This window comes from Aphelocoma coerulescens, chromosome 14 (genome assembly GCF_041296385.1).
Source record: "Aphelocoma coerulescens isolate FSJ_1873_10779 chromosome 14, UR_Acoe_1.0, whole genome shotgun sequence".
In the NCBI taxonomy this organism is placed as follows: domain Eukaryota; kingdom Metazoa; phylum Chordata; class Aves; order Passeriformes; family Corvidae; genus Aphelocoma; species Aphelocoma coerulescens.
This window is the reverse complement of record NC_091028.1, coordinates 16,690,900-16,709,636: the sequence shown is the minus strand read 5'-3', so window position 1 is coordinate 16,709,636 and position 18,737 is coordinate 16,690,900. Positions and strand designations below refer to the sequence as shown.

The following is an 18,737-nucleotide window of genomic DNA, read 5'->3' as shown; positions in this document are numbered from 1 at the left end:
GGTGAGGCAGCAGGGAGATCTGGCTGCCAGTGTCAGCATTGCAAGGACAATACACCTTCCCTGCTTCAGAAGAGTTGCCCTGATTATCTCAGAGAACCATCCCCTGTACCCTCCTCTTCCTCACTTTTAAAATAACCTCTCTTATATATGGCTTTACAGTTTAAACCGATGCTGGCAGCAGCAGCTTTGCCGGACAGTTCAGGTTTGAGCAGCCCTGGGGGTGGCTCAGGGCAGGAGGCTCCCAGGCTTGGCTCATTAGTGAGATGATTGCTGGGGGCTGGGATAAAAGGCCCAGCCCAGAGGGGTGAAGGCCAGGATTAGGGTCAGCTGCTGAGAGAAGCCTGCAGGGGAAAGGCTGATAGGAGGCATGGCTGGGGTCTGCTGCACTGGAGGGACCCAGCTATGACTAAAGTCCCTGCAGAAAGAGGTGCTGAGAAGCTCCCCTGTTATGGCAGGAGACTATGCTTACATCCCTAGGAACATAAAGCTATAGACCAAAAAAAAAAAACCAACCCCTTACAGCCAAGCAGTAAATCTTGTGAGATGAGATGTTTTCCATCTGCGTCTCCTGAAGAAAGGCTTTACCTTGGAAGGCTGGAATGCAAACTGAGATTGCAGAGGAGGAGGCAGTGAGGAGACAAACCTACAAACCTTTCTCCTGCACAGCAAGGTAAGCTCTCCCACGAGGAGCTTCATCATTTTTGGGGATACCATTGTGCCTCAGCGCTCCTGTGTGTGGGAGCAGGCGCAGCTGCCAGCAGGGGCAGGGTTGGCTTCCAGCTGCTGCAGCTGCTGTGATGGTGTTCGCTGGTACCGGGTTCTTTCTTCTGTGGATAGCGAAGTACAGGCTTGCAGTCTTGCATGTCTTACTTGCCCTGTTCCAGGAGTCTGCTGTGTCTGTTTGGAGATTCCTTGGAAAGCGAGGAAGAGCCTGTAGCAAACTCCTGGGCTGTGTAAGACTAGGAAAGCTTGCTCATGGTTAACGTGTTCTGAGGTCTCCTCTGCTCAGCTCTGAACTCACTGCTCAGTTTGGGCTCTTCAGGCGCTATTTTGCACTGTGCTGCAGTTGCTGTAAATGAGTGCTGCTCTGAGCACTGCTTCTTTTGGCTGGGTATCTAATTATTACTAAACTGAAAATGCACTTGCAAGGGAAGTGCTTGAGCTTGTAGACTGCTTTGGAGTTAACTTTGAAAAAGCACTTTTCTCCCCTGGTATTTTTTGTTTTAATATTCTTGCTCCTCTCCAAGTCTTTCTGTTCCTGGGAGGACTGAGGAATAGATTGTTTTCATTATCATTATTTCAGAATGGGGGGCAGGAGTGGATAATGATCCTATTTCACACTTCCATGAGTTGCCATGTGGTGATGACATATGCCCTCCAGCAGGAAGTACTAACAAGTGGCTCTCAATTTGCATTGAGCCACGGTGCCATTCCCAAAACCCTGTGTGTTTTCTGCAGCATGTATAGGTACTCCGTAGGTCTTTGTAAATATTACTATTCAAAATTGCTATGCAATAACTTCAGGATTTTTTGTGACATCTCTTAGATGTTCTGCCTTCTACCTCCTCCCTCTTCTTTTAAAACAGCAGAAGAGCTGTTTTAATAGGCACACCAATAATATGTGCCTCAAAACAGAAAACAAAACTAGGTCTATTTGATAATATAGAGGACTCCTGGTAGGATATAATTATGGATGGATCCCAGGCAGCACACAAGCATTAAAACTAACTTCTACATGAAAGTTAATATTTCATCTTGACCTGCTGTGATCTAAAGAAAGATCATCTCCTGTGTGTCACACGTGAGCTAGAGCAACTCTTCTCTCTGTTGTTGCTTTGGATAATCCTTAGTGTGTATGTTCCCTCTCAGGACTGCAGTCTGAGAAGGTGTGGCTGGGAGCCAAGCAGGGTATTTGGGGTTGGATGCTCTCAAGTAAAGCCTTGCTGATACAATGGGAACTGAAGTATCAAAACCCATCTGATCTTTCCTGAAGCAGGAGGAAGAGCTGTGGGATATTGGAGTGTGACTGTGCTGGAGCACAGATTGGCGCTGTGCAGGCTTTTGATGACTCAGTGTTGATGTGTGCAGAGCAGAAAGATGAAGAGCAGTAGATCAGTGTAATGAGCTACAGTGAAGAGCCAAAGAATGGATTAATTTGGAGGCAAAGCAAAAAACTGCATCACTGAATTCCTGTTTAAAGTACCCATTGCAGCAATAATGTAATATCTCTGCAGATATGTAATGTACAAACATGTGACTTCCTGCTGTGTCACACATGAAACAGACTCAGTGTGCATCCTGGGAATGGACCAAACATTTTTCTCTTTTCTTTGTAGTAAGGAGAAAAGAGAACATAAATAAATCAAACCTGAGAAGATTAATTCCTGCTCCTCAGGTGGCTCATCAGATCTGAATATGAGGAACATTAAATGACAGCAATTTCAGTATAAAGTCAATTATCTGTGTGTAGCAAATTAAAATTAGACACATCCTTTAGTCTGGAAATTCATCCTAATGGAGATGCAATTCTCTTTCTGTTGAAGAGTAGAGTTCCTTGAGTATAACCTCAGTGTGCATCAGCTCAGGAGGGGCATTGACTTGACAGGCATGGGGAGCCACTGGCTCTCCCCTCCCTGATTCTGCTGGAGAGCTTTTAAAGGAGTGAGATACCAAGATCTCATTACTCTGGATGTTCTGGACTGAAAGCTCTGAACCTTTAGAGGATGATAAATGTGGCTTTTAATTTTTTTCGGAGCCGGTAGAATTTCTCCTACTCATGCACTTTTGAAGAGAGGCAAATAGTGCAATCGGAAATAATGCAGAGTTACTGGAATGCATCCTTTTAAATAAAGGAAACAAACAGGAAAAGAGTTCAGAGCTGCCACTTGGTGGTGTTTTCCTCCTCTTCTAGGAGTGGAGGAAGGAGTTGGCTTGAAAAAAGGGAGGCAGGTTCATTAGGAGTTTAGGATAGGGACACAGATTTTTGGAAAGATCTTTGCTTTTATTTCTGCTCTCCCATATAACCTCAACTGGCACCTTGACTTCTGTCTGCTGTTTTCCCTTCCTATGCTTTACCCTCCCTGAGTTTTGTCTCACTATGTTGGATAATGTTCTTTTTTTTCTTTTTTTTTAACTGCTCTGAGGCACTTGAATATTGCAGTCTTTAATCAGAAGCATAAACAAAAATGTATTCAGTTTATTAAAAGTAAATTATTAATTGTATGGAAAATTGATGAAAAAACTGGAAATTTGAATGTCCAGTGTACTCCCCCACCCATCATGATCGTCATACTCAGCTGGAAATAATGTTTGAAGCATTTGAGGGCAGGGTGGAACTTCCACCTGTTGTACAGATCAGGTTTTTCTAAGACACATTCTCCTCTGGCTCAGAGTGTGAGAAAACCCATTCAGAGGTCCCTGCTTTTGAGCAAAGAGTTGATTCCTAAAAGTGGCTCTAGGTCACTTTTACTTTCAGCTGGCTGGTGATGCATCTCCTGCTGTGGTGCAGGATCTGATCTCAAACCACACTGCTCCTGGTGTGGGTCTGCTTTCCACGCCAGTGCCTGGGCAGCAGTGCCTCTGCATGGCTGAGCAGCCCTTCTTTGTGAAAACTGGAGAGAGAGAAAAGAAAAAAAATCTGTCTTGTAGGAGTGGAGTTAATGTGTAAAATTACTGTGTTAGTTCCCTGATGGATTTGCTTCTGCAAAATAAATAACTGGAAACTAACACCAAATTTCTTTAATGGAGACATGGGAAGAAGATAAATCTTGAAGTGGGATCTTAATGACTATAATAATTAATGGTTTAGTCTAAAGCACTTAGAGGGTGCCTTGTGAATGTCCCAGTGTCACACACCGGGTGGGGACACCAGCACAGAGCCCTTGCCAGAGGAGGGTGGCAGCAGGGTGGGGTCGGGGACCCACAGATCAGAACGACAGCCTGGTTTGGTTTCAAGTGAGGTTTGTAGGGAGAGATGATAGCTCTTACTACACCAGCAGGTGAAGCAGCAAGCTCCAGGTTATGTGAGCTTTCCCCTCTCATGAAAGGACAGAATTGCAGAATATTCTGAGTTGGAGGGGACTGACAGGGAACACAGAATCCAACTCTTAGCCCTGCACAGGACATCCCCAAGCATATTCTGCTCAGGTTTATACCCTCCCTGCAGTGTGGCTGCTGCTTTCCACAAGATGCCTGGGATGTCCCTGCTGTTGTCCTTGGGCAGATGTGGCTGCCAGCCCTCTGTGCAGTGTACATACCTGTTAAGGCATTTGCTGACCCTTCGGGCTTTGCAAATAGGGCTATTGTGTGATATTTTCCTTAACCTATTCCTAAAATGATGCTTTTATTGCTAAGAATACTTAAATTGGTTGGGGATTCCTGTTTTATCCTGGCATTTATTCTGCAGCATCCAGTGTGTCCTGCCAGACTGCAGACATTTACCTGATATATTGCTTTGCCTGGTGAGTATTGGTGTTTGTGAGTAAACCACATCCTTGCAAGTGTTTCTGTCTCATGGAGTTTTGCTTAAGATGGGCTGTCCTGCTTGCTGCAAGTTTGTGGTGTTTTTCCTTCCATTCCTTTCCTTGTGGGCTGTACCAGTGCAGTCTAGTCCCAGCCAAGATTTCTGTGCTTGCTCATCAAACCTGTTCATCACTGAGCAAAACCCTGTAACAAAATGTTTGATATTCCTCCCTGCTGCAGGGAGAAAGTTCCTTCAGTGAGCTGAATCTGGGAAACTGGTACTTGGCTGAAAAAGCCCTTGAGAGAATCACCGAGGCCCTTCAGCAAAGACAGGTTTGGAGGCTGCCAATTCGCACTGTGCCCCTGGGAGCAGCAGTACCTGAAAGGTTTCCTGTGCTGTTGGTTCAAAGGGATGCTTGAACAAGGTCATGTCTCCTCCGTGGTGGAGCCATCTTAGGAAAAAGAGCTACTCTAAAATCAAGGGACTTTATCTATGTAAATCTATTTTACTATTGCACATTAAGGAAGCAGTTAACCTTAAGTCGTCCTTCTGCTTGGAGAGAACTACTGTTAAGCTTTTTTGACCTGTGGGCTTTTAGAAGTTTTAAGCACATATTAACCAAATGTGTTCTCAAGAGGAATGCCAGTAACCTGCCAGTCATTCCTGGCTGACAGGGACCTGTCACTAAGTGACACTTCCTCTTGGGGGGGGGGGGGGGGGGGAGGAAGCAGATATTAACAAAGCCTTTCTCCTCCCTGAAGCAATCCTGCCAGTTGGCAGTGGCTGTTCCAGCAATGGGAGCTTTGGCAGGCAGCAGGCTGAGCTGTGGCTATTGAAAAATAGGCTGAAGTAGCAGCAGCTGACAGCTTGAAGAATCTCTGACAGTGTGATGATAACCTGTCTAGTACTGTCATCATTTGAGCTCAGCAGGACCAGAAAAAATCCTGATGATCTAGAGAGGATATGGAAAAGCTGTGATTTTTTTCTACTTTACCAAGGAATGGTTGTTTTCTTACAGCATGAACGATTGTTTTAGCATTTGCAGAAATAAAGCTGGAGCACATTGACTGGCCTCTAAGGCCAACCTGACCTGAGTTTTACACTTAAATTTTTAGTGGGAAAATAACAATGAGTTGGAGCATCAAGTTTCTTTCAGAAATCTTACTGCTACAGCAAACACCTTATTGCTTTAAGGGGGAGGAGTGGGTGTTGCCCCTCTCCCGTTTATTGTGTGACTTTGGCAGTTTGTTTCAGCTTGGTAAAGTGAGTAGGTGACCTGCAGAGTAACTGGGAAAAGAACAGATGAAATGCTAAATGTCAGTGGATGATTTCCATGTACAGAAGCAGGCAGTGTTCCCAAGTGATGGGGAGATCTGGAGCTGTGAAGATACAGGGTCAGCCGGGACAACTTTTCCCACCTGACAGGTCAGATAATCCTGCAGCCACCATAAGCCCACTGCAGGGTGCCTAATTGCTATTTAAATGAGCATCTGAAGTGCACAGTGTTTTAGTCTGGGCTGAAGGCCTTTTCTCCTGTCTCTGGTAGTGTTTGGTTGGCATTTTAGAGAGTAGCATTATTGACTGTCCAAGTGAATTATTCCACACAGCCAGACTGAAGCTAAATAGGCACCAGTTGTCCCTTCTGGAAAGGATTTGTGCTGAAATGGGGACTGCTGTGGTGATCCTTGAGAGATGAGGATGCCAGACAAACTCATTCCAGCGTTAGTGTGAAGAGAAGGCACAAATTTGTATTTAGATCTTGAAAAATGAATCAAGCCGGTCTTTTTCTGAGGCGTGGAAAAGGTGCACCAGAGAGATTTATATATTCAAACACACAGCACTGATATGTTTCTGGGGCTAATCCCAAGGCAGGATATTGTCCTAAAAAAAGGGATGTGTATGGTGGAGCTCTTGTACCTGGAGAAGCTTGACAATCTGCACTAAGTATGGGTTGGAATCAAAACTGTTGGAGTGAAAGACATGCTCTTGGGAATCATGGGCACCTCTTACACTCTGGAACAAAGCTCTGTACTTCAGCTGAGTCCAGTGCTTTGCTCAGACAACCATTCTTTCTCATTAGCAGGTATCTAAAATTGCTCTGGAAGCTGTCTTGTACAACTGTAATGGAGTATGCTGAGTATTTATAAAGTGCCAAGTATCAATTAGCATGAAAGATACCAGCAACTGGCTGAACCCTCTGCAAGTAATTTTATTAATGTTTAATCCTTATTAATCACATGTTATAATTATTTGGGTACATGTTTTCCTAGCACATTTAGCACTCTCAGGCTCCTTCATTTCATTTTCAGTAGAGATAACCTAAACCTCAGGAATAAAGCTGAGCTTCAGTTTTCCAGCCTCTAGCTAAGCCTGCAACCACTCCACTTAGAAGGAGCTGCTGTAAAGGGATGGCAGCATAGAGACAATCACCTGGGAACTTTTGAGTGCAGGTGTGGATTTGGAGCTGGGGAGGGAGGCCGGTGTTTTTCTAATAAAACTGAATCCTGTTTGAAGGTGTGTGCCTGACTCCTTGGAGCCCTTGAAAATCCCATCAGAGAAATCTGCCTCAGATTGTTTTTAGCCACATCTGATGTCCCAGCAACATACTTGATTAAAATTTGCATGATGGAATGAAAGGATTCTTAGAACCTGATGAAAACTGTGATTGTCTCTAGGGCTGCAGCTATGGCACAGTGAACACCTGAGCCACAAGTTTGAGATGCTGTGGCATACAAGCCAGTTTGCCATTGAATTATGATTTCAAATGGCCAATTCCTCTTCTAGCGCCCCTCTTCCCCCCAGTCCTTAGATGGAGAGATGGAAGGCTTCACTGAGTGCCTTATCAGTAGCCTGGCATTCTCTGAATGGTACTGATGACCTTCCAGTGATAAGAGTTGCAAAGCAAAAAACAAAGGGGCAAAGAAGGTAATTTACACTTGAAAGGACAACATGTACAAATCATATCACAGACAAAGAAATGCTTGGGTTTATGATGATGCTATTTGTTGTATGTGATGTTATCACAAGATGCTACAGCTACTTTATCTGGCATCTAATATACAAACTAGACATGACAATTAAAAAAATCTGAATCGAAAGAGCTAGTGGGAATTAGTTTTGCTGGGGGCTTTGTTTTTTTCTTGAATGAAAATAGCAGTAAGGGCTAAACCAGAGCAGTGAGCACGCTGTAGCCTATTGCAATTCCTATTGGAACTGGTGGTTCCTTGTGTTGGTTTTTTTTTTTTTTTTGTCCTTGGTTGTTGATGCAGGAGCAGCAAATTCCAAAGTTATTACTGCAAGTGTGCAGCACTACAAATGCCAGTGTATCGTTGCAATAAGTGTTAAGAGTTACACACTCGTAGAATAATGTTTTGGTTCTAGAATAATGGCTTGTTAGTCTAAGGAATGAATAGGAGTAGAGAAAAGAAATGAGCAATGAATTTGGTTCCTGAAGCAAGGTTTCATTAACTGGGGAAAAAACCTAACCCTGCATAGCTGCAAAGTTTGTCAGTGCAAGCAAATAATTACTTTGCTTTCTACCAAATATATTTTGATTTTCAATAATTACAGGAAACACAGAAGTGTTTCTTCTAGGAATTGTTTTTTTTTCCCCCATTACTGTATTAGTTGAAAATATGTACTAATGGCAAAATATAATGAATATTACTTTTGACTATCTTAATTTTCTTTAAATGGAGCTTGCTGAAGGCACTGCTAATTCATCCCAATTACTGTATCACACAGCTCCTGTAAAATTCATAATTAGACCTGATGCTTTTTTGAGTGCAGAGCAAGAAGCTTGCTTTGCTAATAAGGTGTGATTTCCCCAGTCACCTTTTTAGTGACAAATGTTTATTACCACAAATACTGCAGCCCATGCAGCAGCAAAGTTAAAGGATTTGACTTCTGTAATGCTGGGTGCTTCCAGCAAAACACAGTTGGGAGGAACTCCTTGGCTGATACACAAAGTGTTGGCATATCAATGAGGAGTATTAAGGGCATCAAGCAGTGGACAGTAATCCAAATGAAATTAACCTAACAACCTAAACTTGGTGTTACAGTGGGGATACTGCAACACACGTATCAGACAAGGAGGCCCGTGGAAAAGAAAGATATGGACAGATTCTTGGTAGATGTTTCAGAGATGTTTATTTCTCCAGCCACATGGCCAGAGCTCTGCCAAGGAACTCTCACAGTCTGGACCGAGGGTCCCTGCCCACCCAGGGAACACAAACCAACCAAGGGGGAATGAGGCTGCCCAGGGGCAGGGGAACTCTGTGCCTTCCCCCAGAGCCCCTCTCCCAGGGCCCCACAGCAGGGGGAGGGCCCCAACAACTTGGAATAATATCTCTAGCCACAAGAGGCTCATTTTGCTTAATTCAGAAATATTAAGCAGTTTGTATAACTGTACTTGGAACACATTACAAAGAATGCATATGGAAATGAGAATACCACCCTTGCTAATCTACTGAATTACAGAGTTAAAAGCGTACATCAATATCTAATATCTGCTTTTTTATTTATTAAAAACAGCACCTTTTTGCTGTCTTCAGCTGGAAATGATATTGACCACAAAACGGAGTAAGGCACCCAAGTTTGTCAATAACAGCAAAAGATGTGATATAGTGGGATATAATGCTGAGGGCTATAACACAGCCTTTCTTTGCTGTGCAGCCATAAATCCAGTGTCTGCTGCTGCCAATGGGATGGTGTAAAAGGGAACTAAATAAAATGTGTTCACCGTCTCTGGATGTGGGATTATGTGAGGAGAAAAGACAGCTTTGCTGATGGCTCATAATTCTGCTTAGTTACCCTTCATGGGAAGGATGTTTCACCTGGGTAGTTTTCTGGAGCTAGTAGGCTAATTTTGCAAAAAAAAGTTGGTAAGCATGTGGTGGTGACAAAGTTGTTTCTGTGCACAAGTTTGATACCGAAAGGATGTTCTTCCAATTAAATAAATAGTCCAACTTGGCTCAGTTTTCAGATCCACCAATTTTTTCTTTATTCTAAAAGCTAGAAAAATAACTTGACACTTATAAAATAAGCGTTAATATCCCTCTTTTCTCATCGTTAGTGCATTTAGATATCAAACTCTTCTCTCAGCATATAAATAGTCCCTTATGGATTACATTGTAATTTCTATGGGGGCCTTTAAAAGGTATGGATTAACTATTCCCCCTTCCCAGTTAAATCTGTTATGAGAATTAAAAGAAGTTGTTAGTAACTATTCAGCATATAAAGCCAGGGAGAGATAAGATCTTCCTAAGTAATTGATCACTGTAGTGTCAGTCTCAACACATGGGATTATCAACTAAAAAAGGGGCATGATTTCTTTTTAGGGTACTCATTGGTAGAGTTGAGAATAAAAAAACCTCCTGGCTGCTCAAAAGGCACATGATGTTTACTGGGCAATATAGACTGGGTCAGTCTTACCCCCTTCTGGCCAGCCAGTCGCCATTGTGGGTGGCAGATGTAGTTGTTCTATATCCTGAAATTCCTGATTGCAACGGATTTGTGTGAAATTGGAGTGAAGGAAAAGAACAATTTGGATATTTCATTGGGAAAAAAAGTATTTAAGATTCTTAGATCATGGTTGGTTTTTTTTTTTTTTTTGTTTTTTTTTGTTTTTTTTTTTTGTTTTTTTTGTTTTTTTTGTCTGCCCATTTAGTTTTTCCTCTCTTTGGCAGTACAGAGCACTGTGGCAGTGAGAGACAGACCTGAACTGAAACCTGGCTGCTCCCCCAAATCCTGGGTTCTGTCACAGCAGCCTCAGCTCTCCCATTTTGGGAGTGGGGATTCAATATTGAGCCTGTGTCCCTAAGAGCAGGGCTGGAGCTCCAAAAACAGTTGGGTTCTAGAAATTCACATGAAAGTTTGCCTTAGTACTAGAGGATACATAAACCCCAGGCTGCCTTGGAATGGCAGCAATACTTTCAGTAGGGCTGGGGTCAGGTGTTCTCCCAGCGCCGTGCTGGTGCCAGGGTGAGCTGTGCTGCTGCTGCAGCATTAGGCAGGATCTCAGATGCAAGGCACTATCACCCCACCAACAAATCTGAGCGTTTGACTGAGGAAGAAGAGTCCCAAACCACTGCATGAACATGGACTATTAACAGTTTTAACTGGAAACATACCAAGACATCAGATTGCTTCCTAAATGGCACGCACTCACTGACTGCCAGCAATGCTCTGATTCTTCATAAATCATAAACCAGTCAATTTAAAATACTTTTATTGTGTTAATCTGTCTCAAACAGGGGTTGCCCTGGCAGAAGTTTATACAGTGGCTTAAAATGGGAGCTGAGAATGCAGAAGAGGAGGACTGCTAAGAAAAGTAATTAACATTACTGAAAACAATTTGTTCCTGTGAGGTGGGAGTGCTGATTGAACACATGAGCTCCACTTAGGTTTTGTTGTGTGATAGATTTTTTTTTTTTTAATAACACTGCAGGCAAATTGTGATGGAAAACGGAGAATCACTGGAATAGAGATTTTTTGGAGTGTTTTATTTATAGTAACTCAGGAAGGATGCAGAAGGACTCTATGTGAAATAGGTGTTCTGCAGTACACTTGTAAAGTTATGGAAGATAAAACCTCCAGACTGAGGTTGAAATTAAATAATATGTTTGATGTTAGTCCCATTTGAAAATGTCACATTTAAAATTTAGAATAACAGATTAGCTTTGACATCTGAACTTCATTATTAAATTTGCTACTTCTTTTCCCCATCCAACAATAGAATTTTCTTTACACTAAATAAAGACATTTTAAAGAAAAATGTATTTCTAAGCCTTAGGTCTCTTTAGGAAACCTGGAAAGTATGAATGTACTTTGTCCTCAAAATGTATCCACAGAGGCAGTAAATTGTATGTGAGATGCTTGTGTTCCTACATGAACTCCTGCAGCTGTGAAGCAGCAACAGACACCTGTGAATGTGCAGTGGAGTTGGATCTGCTGAGACCTAAAGGAGGGAAGGTGCTCAATCCACTGCTTTATTAATAAAACTTTTGGTTAACTAAAATGACTGAACATTTTTCCTGGGGCCAGGTTTCTTTGCTTGAGAAGACTTTTAATTTCAAATGTCTCTATCTCTATTTTCAGATGGGTAAAGTAAAAGCTGGGGTTTTTTGTTCTGTTAGTGAACCAAAATAATCAATTTGCTTGTACAGCTTTGCTGTAGTGTGCCATTTTTTGAGCACTTGCATTCTTGACTGGAAATACATTTTAATTCTATTTTAACATTCTTCCATCTTTCAAGGTTTTTCCTCACTGCTTTTTATGTATGATATTTGAATTATATGGGCAAGGTAAGGATGCTGCTCATCGAAAAGTGTGACAGGCTGCCATTAACCTGTCCAGAATTGTGTCTGATGGAGCAGATACTGTTTAGGTGAATTAAATATTTAGTCTCTAAAAGCTTTTCAACACTAAACCAAAGCCCTTCACTTTTTCTAACAATGATGTAGCATGAGATCAAAATCCTTGTCCTTTTTCAGTAAACCATGGTCAAAAGGAGGGCACCAGTACAGTATTACAGTATTACACAAGGGTTTCTGCCTTTTGGAGGGGGGGAACAAGATGTTCTTGTTCCTTGAGCTCTGGTTTCAGGGCAGTTTCCTCTCCCTTGCTGCCTCTCTGGGCAGGAGCCGATGTCCATGGTGTTCCAGCACTGCTCTGGTGTCTGAGGACAGACTGCAAGGAGGAGGCTGTTCTCTCTGGCCAGCCAAGGAGCCTGCTCTGGGGGGACCCAGGTGAGCCTTTTGCTCTGTCCCCTGGCAGAGGGTGCTCTCCGATTCTCGCTTCAGTTCAGGTCTGTCTGTACCTCAGGTAATTTATCCTCTAAGGCAGTGCTCATGGATTTTGGGGTGTATGAAGGAGAATGCCAAGGAAAGGCCAGGTCCATTTGGAGATGGAAAGTGGAGCTGGGATGATTTGCAGCAAACGTTGCTGCTAGTGGATGTTTGCTGCTTTTGTGGATTTTTTTCTTCTTGAGCTGCACTATAGGGCACTGGAGGTGAAAGGGATTGCTGGGGTCCCTGCCAGCTTCTGGTTCTAAACCCAGTGGTGGCTGCAGACAGAACCAGGGCTGGCTGGGGAAGAGCTGGATGCTCTTTGTGCTTTTGGACCTGAGGAGACCCAACTGCTGAACTGTACTGGGCAGGCAGGGAGCTGTCAACTGGTCCTGGGTGGAGTCTGGACACAGACCAGCCAGAGACCCAGCTGGGAGTGGGCACCCTCTGAGGGCAGGACATGGCCCCACAAAATGGGCAGAATGGTGTGAAAAGGAGATCTAAAAGGCTTTCTGAGGTGTTGGTTCAGGGCTCACCTGTGATCTTTATTGTGTTTGTATTGAGCAATGTTTAGCAGAGCCCGGCTGGTGATTACTAGCTTGTCACTGCATCCTCTGAGCCTTTTGAAAGATATTTGTTTTCAGCTCTGACATAGTGTTGTTGCTGTTCCTTTTGGAAACCTACACGTCTTCTGGAGTTAAGGTTTTTCACTTGCCAAAGCCCACTGGCAGAGGGGCAGGGCTCTGAAGTCATCGTGTTTCTCCTGAAGATCCAGGGCCATTGGGTTTGTGATAAACCCATTCTCTTAACTGTTTGTATTCACCAAATCAAAGGTCCTTTTCCTGCTCCTAGATCCCATCAATGGATGGGACTCCTGAAAACCCCTGATGGGTGGCTGAGGTTTTGTCCAGGGCGGAGTTTTCAGCATGGAAATTGAATGGGGCTGTAGACATAACAGCCCAAGTGTGTGAAACGCCCACTAGGATCTGGGAGATGTGGTGCTAGCATGCACGGAGAGGATGGTGGGGAGTGAATCATAGGAAACCAACTGGTGTGTCTTAGTCAAAACTCAAACGTGTGTCACACTCAAACTCGTGTGACTGAAACAAAGATGTCAAATCTAAAGTGGAGCTGTCATAACTTCTTTGCTGTCTTCTGCACATCACCAAGGGTGGAATTTCCCTTGTTGCAGATGGTGGGGGAAGAGAGAAATAAGACTGGACTCTTGTTTTGAATCAAAATGCCAGTTGTTGTTTGGAGAATTAATTTGGTCTGGTGAATGTCATATTAGCACATTCAGAGCACAAAATGCCCTTTCTGAAAATTTCTATTGATTTTTATGACAAATGAAATATTGCAGAGTATTAACACAAATGTTACTCCTCTTCAGCAGAGCCATTACAAAATTCTGTATAGTTCTAGTGAGACAGCTGCTGCGAAGGGACTGCTCGAGTCTTCTAAATGGGGAGGGGCCTGATGGTAAATCTCATATATGAGAGTTTCAGAATGAAGATATTTCTGTTGGAGCAGTCTAAGCCCAGGTGAATCATACTGAATGCACACCAAATAATTCTTCTCCTTTTCCAGGATTTTTATGACCGAGGCACAGGCGACATTCAGTGATTTCAGTGTATGTAATTCAAGTGTCAAGTTTTGTGGCATTTGTGTCCTTAATGTGGATTAAGAGTTCTGCCCTGCATAATTTCATACTAATCACGAAACTCTTCTGGGAACAGATTATCACAGGTTAATCCTGAGAGGATCAGGTTTTATGACCTATACTACTCCATGATGCACCCTGTGTACATACCCTGGCTCTGCACACACCATTCTGCTTGGCCTGTTCTCCCTCTTCCTCACACCATGCCTTTTTCTGTGCAGTCCCTGAGGAGAAGAGGTGTGATTAAAGTTATTGGTGTTGCTGTATCAGCAAGTGAAACCGTCTGGCTGAAACTTGTCACTGATGCAGGGAAATGTAATCCAGCAGAACCCAGCTGTTCTCATTACCCTACCTTTAAAAGAAACTCAGCTTCTCTGATCTCCTGCATTTCAGCCTCACAGTGTCTGGATCTGGCAGTGACTCCAGAGATGTGGCAGATGTCAGAGGCTCAGAGGTTGGAGCAGGAGGAAGAGAATTGGGAGGGAATATGTAAGACCCATCTGAATGATAGGTTTGAAGTGTGAGACAGCTGAAGAATTCTAGAAAGATCTGGGTTGGAAGGTGATGCTCAGAGAGCATCTTGTTCCAAACCTGTGCCATGGGCAGGGACACTTAGGGTTTGACTAAAATGGAAATACTGTGCATCTAAATCCCAACCACTGATGCAGACTTTACAGTGTCAGACTCTGGTGACTGTACATTGTTGGATTAATCTTTGCCTACAATAAATTTATGAAAATATATGAAATGTCTGCATCTATCTTGCTGCCACCTCATGGCTCTCTGGAGACTGACATATAAATGCCCAGAAAAGATGGCAAGATCAGATTGAGCATATTGCTGTGATCTGCTGGGATGGTTTCCCAGGAAAACTTGATTGTTTTACATAATCCTGTCAAAATGCCTCCTAAGGTAAAGTAGGAACGTAGTTAAAGGGATTTTTTCATGTCAGTCTCTCCCTGTTTAAGCTATCCTTGCCTTTTTATATAGCTCTTGAGCTAACATCTACCCCATCTGTTTTTTGACTCTGAGACGTTGTTTACACTTACACAACTGCATTTTAATTTTGATGTCAGATTTTACTGGTGAGTGCCTGTGTGTATAAAATAGCTCCAGCCCTTCAAGATGTGAAATATAAGATATCAGAGATACTGTCAGGATAAATGCACATACAGTGAAGTTTCCCAGCCTCCAGACTGTGATAAATGGTGCCTCCTTCTCAATTTTTGATGAATACAAGAAATCTTGAGGTTATATTAAATTGTGCCTTTTTTTTTTTTAATTACACTTCAAGGGTTGTGTTTGTCTCTTGCCATGAGATGTTTAGAATAAATAATGCTTAGCCCTCTAGTGCTGCCTCATGACTCTCCTGGATGGAGATAAAAGAACTGGAAATCTGAATACTCCCCTTGTGCCACCCCTGCTGCCCCTCCCTGGGTGTAAAATCCCAGACTGGCTCAGGGTACAGTCTGGATTGAGACAGGCAGGCAAGAAATGTCAGGTGCTCAGGATTCCTGTGGCACCTTGCAGCTGGCTTAGGGGAGCAGGATGTGCAATGTAGCCAGGAGACAGCTGTGCTGTCTGTGCAGTGTCACCTCATAAGGTATTCAGCCATAAAATGACATAATTCAATGGCACCTAAATGCATCGAGCAATTACCTTGTTTTCCTCCTTTTTTTTTTTTTTTTTTTTGGTGGAAAACCAGTTGAATGCTGTTTTTTTTTCTCTAAATGAAAAAACATGTGAGATCTTTGTGTGATGTTTGGGTTGCCCAATAAATGTACTCTACCCACAGCAGTTAATATGCTTTGCTTCTCTACCTGCAGCCATGTAGGACAGAGGGGGTTGTACAGGGAGCTCCTTGAGAGCAGCATAAACTGTTTAATGAATTTCATTTGTCTGCAGAATTTGTGATTTGTGGTTGTGTTGTTAGGAAAGTTTGAGAAGTAGGATTCTGTGTTTGACTGACTTTGACAGATATGGTTGTGTGCTGTAAGGGAGGTATAAACTCTAACTGCAGGAAATACAGATGTGTAAATACAGGGGAATTCATGTTGTGAAACATTCTTGGATGACCAAGAAAATTCCCTATACTACTTAAATTTCAGTTTTGAAGTTGTATTTTTTTTGCTTTTGGTTGAAGCATTTTAGACCAAACAAGGTGGCAGTTGATTTGGAGAACAACATTGTGAATTATGTTTCTGGTGACAAAATGCAATTTCCTTGCAAGAGTGAGACACTTAAAAATGAATGAAGGCTGCTAAAAGTATGAGCTTTGCACTCCCCCTTTGTTCATAAATAACCCAGAATAGTACTGTGATTTGTATTGGCAAGACATCAATTCAACAGACCAACATTTTGGAATCTGAGTGTTTAGAGATGGATGGTATAGATCATATTCAAACAGCTTTCTGGCTTTAAGATTAAATTTTGGTCACTTTAAATATACTATTTAAAATCTCTGGCTTAAATATTAGAAGTAAGTAAAAAATGTTGTGTTTGCTTTTAAAATTCTTCGTGTAATATCCAAAAATGATGATCTGCAATTTCATCCCAGTGTAAGCTTTATGAAGAATCCTCTGCATTACAGCAGAGTTGGTCAATAGCTAACCTGGAAGATTTCTATGCTGCTCTTTCACACCAGGAACAAGGCATTAGAAATGTAGTCTGGTCTTGCTGTTCTCAGAAAGTAATACCTTTAAGCAGGGGGGGTATATTGTCATTGTTTCCAGTATTATGCCCATGCAGGTAAACAAGCCAGACCCTTTATTTAAAAGGAGTCAAACAATAACCCCATAACACCACACACCCAAAGACCCCACTGAAATCATAGCAAACTTTAAAGAAAAGGTATGAGCAGAAAAGCCCTTATTGTATGGATGAGATTAACTGGTAATTAAAAAGCCAACCAATTTGAGTTAAGAGGTGGATTAATTAGATAAAACACCAGGAAATCTACTCTGCTCAGCCATTTATTTTATATTACTTATTTTTATTCCAAGAAGATTTTACTGTGGCTTCTATGAAGCTCATAGGAGCCCAGTCAGATTTAGCTCTGTAATGAACCACATCTCTTAAATTTTATGTGTGTTATAATTTATCTATAAATAAATGCACACTTAAGATTTAAGGATTTGATTGGCAGTTTTGGTGTGTCAATGCTGAAACTGCAGAAGGCAGCAAAGTTTCAGGTCTCATCCCTGCAGTACAGCTGGTGACCCAAAGCAGTGCATTTTCATAGTTCCCTCCCATTTGTAAAAAATGTATTTCTCTGTTCGTGGCATTTGAACTGTCCTTCTACCCCTGGGTACTTAGTTCTTTACAGAATGTGGACAGGCAGCAAATGCATCCGCCCTGTCTAGTTAAATGTGCTTTGAAAGCTAATGGTTGTCGTAAGCATTCTTCATAACAGACACCTTAGAAAATCCAGCTATCCAAAATTAAAATTGCATGGACTGAAACAGGGTACCAGAGAAGACTCTGCTGATAACCAGATTTGTGTGGGATTAGATGAAGCTGTGCACTCGCGAGGAGCTTTGTAACGTGGGTGCACGGGCAGAGTTTTATTGAGTGTCCCTGTATGACTGGAGATGATTTTAATGCCCTGTGTAAAGAGTCTGATCTGGCACTAATTCAGCTGTATCTTATTTTATGAAAGTACATGAAGACTGAGAACTTCCCAGCCTGTTGCATGGCTTCAGGATTTGTCCAGGCTGCTGCTTAAGAAAGGTTTGGTCACTTGTTCCCATCTGTCCCACAGTAAGACACAAGCCCGAGGTCACAGCCCACACCCACAGCTCCTGCCAGCCTGGGAGTCCACACTGCCATTTCATCTTTTACCTGTGCACTGAAATGTAAAAGCAGGGACTCAAGCAGATCTATGTGCAATTAGGACTGGGGGATTTTTTTTCTGGAGAAGAAATTTGCTGAATTTTTTGAGGAGACAGATCTCTTAAACTTGGGTTGCATCTTTTTCAGAGATAATCCAGTATTCCAAAAGTGGCAGAAAATTTTCAGGAATGTTGGTTGTTAACCCTTTGAAATGGGTATTTGCAATTAGGCTGTTCTTAAACTTCTGGTCCTCAAAAATCCTTCAGAGGTTGATCTAAAAAGGGAATTTACATTTGTATTCCTTTAAAAAGCCTTAACATTCTACTTTTCGTATGAGTCAAATGAATTTCTAATATATATTTTGGTTCTGTAACCGACCCAGTATATACATTATTCATGCAGATCTGCATCTCCACATAATTATAAGGAACATCCTGAGTAACATCAGAGGTTTTTATGCTGGTGTAGGGAAGTGACTCATGCAGCAAGAAAGGCTCCTCATGTTTCAGCCTGTGGAGAATGATACCCTGGAAAGGGCTTGCATGACCAAAGAAGAAACTGTTGTAAGTGAACTTTGTTGAAAAAGGAAATTTCTGTTCTTCCAGAAAATCTGCCTTTGTAGGTCAACTCTCAGGTTTTTTTAAATTGAAACTACAGATAAATTCTGAATATGCTTAGGTACAGCAGTTAGATTCAAGCTGATAAATGTAAATTAAAGGTTAAAAAAACTGTTAAAAATATTTAAGGGGGAATGTGGAAGGGAAAATACAAGCAAAATGGGAGAGTCCTTGAGTGGGGGGTGGTAAAACCCATGATTTTTGTTTCTAGGAAAGGAACAGTTGTAAGCAGAGTTTTTGAAATGTGTGTAACTTTTAATAAGGAAGCTTAAAACCTAAAGGCTCTTGGGAAATATCAGTTCTATAAGTAGAAGAATTTAATTAAAGTCCATCTACATGTCTTTGTTGGGGAAAAAACCCTAGGCAAGCCTAGAGCTTTC

At 42.2% G+C, this 18,737-nt stretch overlaps 1 long non-coding RNA gene across 4 annotated transcripts in view; it reads left to right on the top strand.

Moving 5' to 3' along the window:
- Positions 1–325: 325 nt before the first annotated feature.
- LOC138118573 (uncharacterized) overlaps positions 326–18,737 on the top strand; it is a 142,809-nt gene continuing 124,397 nt past the window's right edge. For all 4 annotated transcript variants that reach the window (XR_011155216.1, XR_011155215.1, XR_011155213.1 and 1 more), the window contains exon 1: positions 326–670. This is a non-coding gene — a long non-coding RNA (uncharacterized lncRNA). The remainder of the gene's footprint in view (positions 671–18,737) is intronic.